The following is a 9541-nucleotide window of genomic DNA, read 5'->3' as shown; positions in this document are numbered from 1 at the left end:
GAAGTGAAAGAAAAATCAATATAGCTTGTAAAATCATATACATAAAAAGATGTAAAATTAGTCACCATCAGAGTGACATAATTAGTTGAATGGAGTCAACTTGTGTGCAAATTTATGTGTCATGTGATCTGAATATTAATACCTGTTCCTGAGAGAACATACCTAAACAAACAACATCCTGAAGACCAAGGAGCTATCAAACCAAGATGTCCATTATTTAAAAAATGGAAAGAATACGACATAGAAGAAGCCGTTCACCGAAAGTCAGTAAAGTGAGTAAAGAGAGTCAGAGAAGCAACCAAGAGGCCAAGGGTAGCGCTCAATGTGATGCTACCACCACCATGCTTTACATTCTTGAACTTGGTATGGCCTTAGTGGAGTAAAGTATAGAAAAACACGACTGTCCAGGATCGCAATCACGGCAGAGTAGATTACAGAGAAACTGCAGAGAATGATATCTGAGATTAATGAGGGTTTTAAACAGTGGAAAGCTGAGCAGATTGAGAGAGAGACCCTTCCCTTCATCTTCATGGTGAATTTGGAGGAGTTATAGGGTACACATAGATACACAGAATATTTTAGGAACTCTTTTATTCCACAAGCTGCTTCTCTGAAGAATTCTTAACTTAAATTTCACTGTGTGAGGATTTAATTTTTAAATAATGTATTTATTCATGTCTGTTCAATCAACGCATTTTATAACAGCAGACTGAATCTATCTATCTATCTATCTATCTATCTATCTATCTATCTGTCTATCTATCTATCTGTGAACAGATTTGATAAATTGAAAGTGGTCACTACTGTTATGTTATTACTCACCAAGGTATGTCAAAATATCTAACAATTGAAAACACTGAATTTCTCTTAATATTCTTAACTACTGGGTTTAAAAAAAACACCAATATTTTCATCACTGATATTTTTCTCTCTTACAGGAGAACGCCTCAGAAACACAGAAAGCGCTTGACTAAACGAGAAATGGCCAGGCATCATTTCCAACATCTTCTCTTCTCGTTCCTGGAGGTACAAACAAAAATTTGTAGCTCTATTTGATTAAGAAGTTAACATGAGGCATAGAAGACAGCCAAATGCACAAAAAATATGCACAAATAAAACATAACAGATAGAAAGAACTGAAAGAAAACATACAGCTACTGAAGACTCCATTCATAAATGTCAAAGAAACAAATCCTTACAGAAAACAAATTTTAAAAATGTGGAATGTCCACCATACAAGTTCCTGTGAATGAGCTGTTACTATAGAAACGATAACATATTAGAATGAGCGCATTGGTAGGTCTATTGTCAGAGCGCTGTTCTAGAGAAGTAATCAACATCTATTGACTAATTGGAAAACACAATTTAACAGTACTTTGGTATGACATTTCCTCAGGTGGAGTTTAATTAACTGTTGATGTGTAAATTCGTCAAAGGGACGTTAATGATGGCGCAGGGAGATAATTATTGGTTTCAGTTTCAATAATTCAGCCCCAGAGCAGAGCAAACAAATGCATGAGGTGTTCAGATAAATATCATATACCATATATTTGGGTTTTTTGTTTGTTTGTTTATTTCGTCATAAATAGAATTAAGGGTCAGCCTCTTATGAATATATTAATGTCGATATTTCAGAAAATTCTATAAAATTAATCAACACCAACTTAATCTGACCTGTCAGAATCCAGAATTTAACAGCGCTGTGGTATAAACGTTCTCACAGTCACTTACGATTCAAATTCATCGGTTACTTAGCCTTAGCACAATTCTTGAACCTGTCGAGTAAGAAAGTAATGTTATGAGTCTAAACTTAATTTGTACATTATGTCTTCACATCTTTAAACATAGACCCCAGTGTTATTTATTATCATACTGACAAGGTCTCTGAAAAAAACTCTGCACTGTAGAAGACTCTAGCCTTCACAGTGCTTGATTTGAATAGCAGTAGAGGTGTACAGCGTGTGTGACAGCAGAATGAATGCCCAAGCTGCTTTGATCTGAGGTTTCTGCCCTGAGGCAGATCTGTGAACGAGCATTAATTGCGCCTGTGATGTGATAATCCTCTGAAGAGAGCGTAATTATTTTGACAGCATTCTCCTTGAGAGGAAATAAACTGCCAGCATGCTGTAATCTGAATAAGGAAACTAATGGGAGTGAAACACGTTTGCATGTTAACTGGAATTGCATAACTGGTGGGTTGTCGTGATAAGTGGGTCAAGCAGTCAGGAGCTTCGAGTGTCAGAGAGTCAGGTAAATTAGGATCCTAGACCACTGGCAAGTCACAGGATTCCTGTGAGACCTGAAGCATTGGAAGATCCAAAGCCTTAAGCGCCAGTGACCCAGGAGAGGCCACCAACCTTAGAGGAGAGCTAATGGCTGTAGATATGGGTACAAAGCTACTCTGCACTGATTGGTGGTGTAACCTCCTCGTCATCATTAATACACAATTGAATATCCAGCGTGCATAAGATAAAATAAAGTTCAGGCTGTTTAGGAGACATTACACCAAAGGCAACAAAGCCTACTTATTACTAGTTAAACAAGCATAAGACAATAACGTGTCTCATTAACAAGGAACTGGTGCAGAAAATAATCAGTCATTAGCCAATTCCTGGTCTAGAGTGGAGTCCTGTATCATTCTTGGAAGGAAACCAGGAAAATAGTTCAATCATTACAGGAACCATGACTCCAGCAGGGTGGATGAGACTGTGACTAAATTGTACTGTGATACTGTGACGAGGAGGAGGGAGGGTCCAGGCTGTGAGGATGCACGCCTGGTACCGAGTTGTCTAATCAGTGGGAGAGAGTAATAAAGGAGCGGCTGGAAACGCCTGAGGCAGAGAGAGAGAGAGAGAGAGGCACTTTGTTTTTTATGTTTGCTTTACGTTTGTGGTTTCTGTTATGTTTGAGTTTTGTTTGTGATTAAACTTTATGTTGGAGTTCAGTTGGTTCACGCCTCCTCCTTATCCATCCGTGAAGTTTGTTATAGATACACAATACAAAAGTAACCCAAATGTGACAACTCAACAATTCGGGGCTGTAATGACTACTACTACTCATACTACCACAACACTACACCTACCAAAACATCTCCTAATATGGCCAAATGTGCAAAAACTACTACTACTCTGACTGCCAAAGGTGTTCAACCTACCAAAAGTTCTTCCACAACAGCCAAAGGTGTTAACAATACTACTCCTACAGTTACTACAACTGCTACCCAAGCAGTTACTAGTGATGCCACCACCAAAGATCCTACCATAGATCAGAGGTTGTTGTTGCTGTTGCTGGGTTTAATGGCTCACCTACAGCTTGGCTTGGATGACATACGCCTGGAATCTCCAAAACCTTCATTAGTGGGACACAACAAACCAAACAAAATATTAATACATGCAGTACACTATAAACTACACATACATTTCAAACTGTGATTACCACCAATGAGAAAATATATTTAAAGAATATTATTTAAGACAAAAATCAGGAAGCTATGATGAGAATACATTCTTGGCTTCTACACTTTTAAACTCATTAACATGAAACAGGATAAAACATTAATTTGGAATTTTGATCCCTCTGTATATCAGTTCTCAGATCTTTTCAGCGCCCTACATGTGACAATTTTCAAGGAATGCAAAATTCATCAACCATATATGGAAATGAGATGCCTAATGTAACTGGAGCTAGCACAGATAATGGTTACACCTCATGCCAAAATAGCTTCACGGTTCAGATCTCATATCTGGTACAATTACTAGGAGCAATTTTTTGCACACTACAGTTCATTATATCTGTTTTTTTTTAAACATATTTTATTTATGCATATTCATATTCTATATTTCATTCCTCTAAAGGCTGCTAAACTTTTTTGCATATAGTCTACTAGATTTTATTCTATTTTATTTTATTCTGTTTTTATTATGTATCATTGTTGCACTGTGGGACGAGGCACTAAGGAAAAACATTTCACTACATTACACATCACATGTATGTAATATGTATGTGACAAATAAAGAACCTTGAACCTTGAACCAATTACTTGTAATTGCTAAATTTAATGACTAAATGTGTGAAGCTGTGAAGATGAGATGAGTTTTATGTAAGTCTCAAATATTCTACTGAAAGTAGACCTGAATAGGAATTTTTTACTCTTGCCTTTATGGTTAAATGAATAAATAACTAATTCAGTGCTGTCTCCTCCATCACAGAAGCACAGTGCTGCCCATAGACCCATGCTCGATCCAGCATCTCCAACATCAGAAAAGCAGCGACAGCGCCATACGAGCTCAACTAATCAGGGAGGCGGAGAGAGTGGGTGAGTGAGATCATTATTTATGGAGAAGTCTATGAAGTAGGTCCGGATAAGAAGTGATAAATCATCCAGCAACCTCAGACAGTAATCCTGGGATTGATTATGCATTCCTCTAATTTGTCTCAATAGGAAAAGGTCTGTGCTTGGACAAGGCCACACTGCCACCTGGAGACGGTGTTGTGTGTTACAGCTCCTCCGTGCCCTTCTCTGAAGTTGGGCAGAAGAAATGTTGGGCAGTATCATGTGGTATGTTTTCATATTTACTCAAGTGTGAGCTTCTCCTAAGACCTTCCACATAATGGGCGGTGTTTAGTGCACTCATTTATAGAGAGTGGGAATCATACAATTAGATATAGGAATTTAAATGCTTTAATTGGATTTCACTGTTATTTGTATGAGTTTGTATTATAACACCTGAAACTTAATTTTGAACTGAAAAGACATCTAAACGTTTGATTCGAGGTTTCATGCTACTTTACATGGAAGCGATCTGTTATCATTATGAGTTGACTGATTGATTTACTGAACTATTTTTTGGATCCATATCTTGCAAGTTATTAGTGTGGTGTGTAATGTGTTTCTCCTCCAGCTCATATATGAATAACAGTTTTGAGATTGTAGTGCATCGCTGCGAATGTGAGTATTAACCGGACATAATTAAATAGCACACATTAACCAAAATACTCCCAGGAAGTACATATCAGTATGTTCCTAGTGTTGTTCAGTTTGAATGTGTTAATATCATGCGTGTCCTTGTGTCTCAGATAAACAGCGGGTGAGCATGCATCATTCAGGAAGCACTATTTTATATGTTTATAGCTTTCATATTTACTAACACCATGTTCTCTTATCTCTCTGTTTTAGGAGCATTATATGCATTATAGCCTTCAGAAACAACAGTGATGTTACTGTCACTGACATCAAGATTGCTGTGAGTACATAATAAAAGAGTTGACACCACAGTCCTGGTGAATTCTGGGTACTGATCGGTTGATTAATTTTCTATAGCAGCAGGCCTGACAGTAGTGCAGCTCCAAATCACAGGTTTATATTAATGCACTCGTTCAAACACCTTATCGTTTCCATAGCAACAGCTCATTCACAGGGACTTGTACAGCAGAGGCTCCACGTAAACAGATAAAAAATCATTATTATGGTGAAGTTTTCTGTAAGGAGACTTTTTTTTTTTAACATTTATGGAAGGAGTCTCCAGTGTCAGCTCTTTGTAACAGTCAGAGGTAACTTTTAAGGAAGTTTCACCTCTTTGTCGTTTCTCGTTAACATGACAAGATGCATTTTATTTTTTATTTTATTGTCTTTAAGACCGAGGGGAAAAAAAGAGAGGCTGGTGAGGGGGCAAGTGTTTCTAGCTGCTAAGTGAGAACAGGAACTAACTTGTTTCGTAACCTTAAATGTAGCTATAAACGGATCAAAAGTATGATGTGATGTTCTTTAATAAATAATCTTTAATAAGTAATAAAGGCAAGAGTAAAAATTCCCATTCCTATTCAGGTCTACTTTTAGTAGAATATTTGAGACTTATGTAAAATTATGTTAAAAGTCCAGGTTAATGTTCTGTAATGAGTAAAAGCAATGTGACTCAGGATTTAGTCATTTAATTTAGCAATTGCAGTAACTACTTCTAGTAATTGTACCAGACATGAGATCTGAAGTCCTGGAATTTTTCTGTGAAGTTATTTTAGCATGACGTGTAACCATTATCTGTGCTAGCTGTAGTTACATTACGCACACCACCCATGTCACCTAGTATTTTTCTATAACAGCAACACACACAATGTTTATTAGCTAATGTTTAATCAGGCGTGTTGTTTAGAATAGCAATGACAAATACCACGCTATAGTATTCCTATATATACAGTACTGTGCAAAAGTCTTGGCACCTTGTTTTGTTTTGTTTTTTTCAGTACAAACTTTGTTATAGATGTTTATTTTCTGACTTCTACATTATTGATTCAGTGCAAAAACATTTTAGATTCAAAACGTTAGTTTTCCAGCACAAAATGCAATGTTACAGAAAAATGTTTGTGTGTCAGTAAAGAAAGCAGCAGATTCCATAAGAGACACTTTTCAGATAAAAACATAATGAAGGCTGCTGGGTTTCACTGCAGAAATAAGAAGCGAGTCGACAGTCAAAGTCTCCAGAAGAACTGTGGCTGCTTCTGCAAGATGCTCAGTAACACTTCCAGCTCATTTCCTTATAAAACTGCACACACTGCACCTCAGATACTGCTTTATTTATTTAAAGTGAAGGATCGTCACACTAAATACTGACTTTGTTTCATTTATTACTGTTTACTGCTCTTTATAGGATTTTTTTATGTAGAAACATTTAATTGTATTAACATTTAATTGCTCTACAGCATTTCTTTGCTGTATATATATAAAATTTCTTTACATTTATTTTAAAATGTTTATTTTCACACCATCTTTTATTTTATCCTGTACATTCTGTTACATTAATAAGAACATCATTATATAAACTGGATTATATAATGATGCTCCTCTTCTCTCTTACAGGCCTCTGTGTAATAACATCTTTATTGTTTTCTCACTTAATAAAAGTTAAGCTGATATCATATTATTGGATCATTTTTGTTTGTTTGTTTCCTTTTTTTTTTGTTAGATTGTCGGGAGTAGATGTACAGTGCTATGGTAATCCAACAAGGTAATGTACATTAGTCTCTGGAACAGTTTTCTAGTATATTCTTTTTTCAAGTCAAATAAACTTTATACTTTCTTTCTTTCTTTCTTTTCGTTTGACTGCACAGTCACTGGATGTGAGGTTCTGGCTAGTTTATTTCTAGTTTATTCCAGTCCAGCACTATAATCAGTTATAATGGGTTACCGTCACTAGAATGGGTGAGTGCTTGCCAATTTACATGAACATGCCACTCTTAAAGGTGCAGTTTGTTCATTTGTGAATTGTTCTTGTGTTTGCATGTTTATCACCAGGAAAGTACACATTTGTGGGTTTAGCAGAGGGAGTGGTGTCGGGTGTGAAGAAGGGAAACCTTATGACTGCTTGGAAAGTAAGCCACATATGCAAATGACGTGCACAGTACAAGTGTGGCCATGGCTGTAACTAGCTATGTCGACGCTGAGATCTGGACCTCGATGGTTTTGGAAGTTATTTTTTTAAATACAGAGTTTTACGATTAAAAAAAAAAGAGCTGCCACTCGTCTGTTTTAGTTTAGATATAAACCCTCAAAAAGACCTTGCAAATGATTTGAAGAAACCAGCTACAAGTAATGACCTTGATTAACCTTTGCTGCTAGTTTAACATTTGACTCCCATATAGATTTTCCTCACACACAGTATCTGAGATGATCCTGAGAAAACAGTACTTTTATAATTTTCAGATTGAATAAATGTGAAGTGTTTCTGATGCGTATTTAAGGAAGCTTCAGCTTACTTGGAATTTAGGAGCCTGCTTCCATAACAGGAAAAGGAATTTAACGATCATTACTCCATATTTATTAAAGCTACACAAGCTGCATATTGACTACAAAGTCCTGTTTATGATGTTTAAAGCTCTGAAAGGTTTGACCTCAGCGTATCTTGCTGCTCTCCTTCAGCAGTATAGCTCATTAGAGGACTAGAGAACATTAGGAACACAACATAATCATCATTCCATAATCTGAGAGAATTAAACACATCACATTACGAATACATCATCATCATCATCATCATCATCATCGTTTCATTACATGAACACTTTAGGTGTCACAAAGACGTCATCACTATATAACTGAACAGAATCAAACACCAGAAGAGACGTCACAAGTACAATATTGACATTGTTCTGTAACGAGATGGAATCAAACACCACACAACAGCAGCCTACGTCCTTTCTAGGAAAGGAAAGATTGTTATTTGTTAGAGATCTTTTGTTGATATTTATTTAAGCTCCATTGGCTGCTTATTGTGTATGATAACATCTCTAAACAGAACATTAGGAACACAAGAGCTGTTGATGGTTTCGATATTTTGAAATGTCAAAATGATTTGAAATGTTTAACCCAATGTTTTTTTTTAAATCTGATTTGTTATATTTCTAAAGAATTTACAGTTTTCTATATAATACATTAATAAATGTAGCTTGTTTCATTAATGTGCTCTATCACAAATGTTTTAATGTTTTATATAGCAAACGTATTGAACTTATAGTTCTTGCGTCATTTATCTTGTTAAATATACTTCCCTGATTTGTAATAATTCACACAAATGTATAGTTTCACAATTAGATTTATAATTTATAAATATTCATTTGTTAAATCGATTTATTATGATTAACTGTAGAATTGTTTCACTAATGCACTCTAATGTAAATACTGTATTTTTAAAATTGGTATAAAAAATAACATTTATTATTGTATGTAAACACTCAAGGGTCATTTGATCAGCTACAGCCACCATTTAGGATCACTTTGTAAATAAAATCCTGATCTGTAAAGTATCCTGATCTGGAGATACTGTTAGCACCCTGAAGCTGATTATTTTCCATAGTGTTTTATTCCTATTATACCACAGTGATTACAACAAGAAAAGCAATGAGACATACTTTTTATCTGTTTATAGTTACATTTAAAGTAACAACTTAGTTCGTGTTGTCACTTACGTTATAGCAGCTATAAACCGTTGTTTCGTCTCTCTCTTAAAAAATCATAAACTCCTCTGTCCTGAAGATGCTGGAAAAGTTACAGCTTTACCTCTGACTGTTACAAAGCTCTCACAATTCAATTCAATTCATTTTTATTTGTATAGCGCTTTTTACAAAGGTCATTGTCTCAAAGCAGCTTTACACAAACAAAAGTAAAGTGAAGTGTGTGTGTGCCGTCTCTGATGAGCAAGCAGGGCGACGGTGGCAAGGAAAAACTCCCTGAGATGGTGATAGGAAGAAACCTTGAGAGGAACCAGGCTCAACAGAGAACCCATCCTCATATGGGTTTACACTGTAGTGTGCGTGTGTGTGAGCACAATGTGTGTTGGTGTAGTCCATGGAAAACAGCTGAAGCGTTTTCGTGGCAGTATGAAGCATTGCCGGTGGACAGGTCCAGAGTGAAGGGGGGGAGGTCTGGATCACCGGCAGCTCAGGAGTGTAGCTCGGCAGAAGGAGAAGGAAAGTGGTTAGGTACACTCACAGTCACCGTGTGGAGATAAAACTCAACATCCACGAGTCCCCCAGATCTACTCCTTTGATAAAAACA

This window comes from Pangasianodon hypophthalmus, chromosome 22 (genome assembly GCF_027358585.1).
Source record: "Pangasianodon hypophthalmus isolate fPanHyp1 chromosome 22, fPanHyp1.pri, whole genome shotgun sequence".
NCBI lineage: Eukaryota > Metazoa > Chordata > Actinopteri > Siluriformes > Pangasiidae > Pangasianodon > Pangasianodon hypophthalmus.
Note: the sequence above shows the minus strand (reverse complement) of the source record.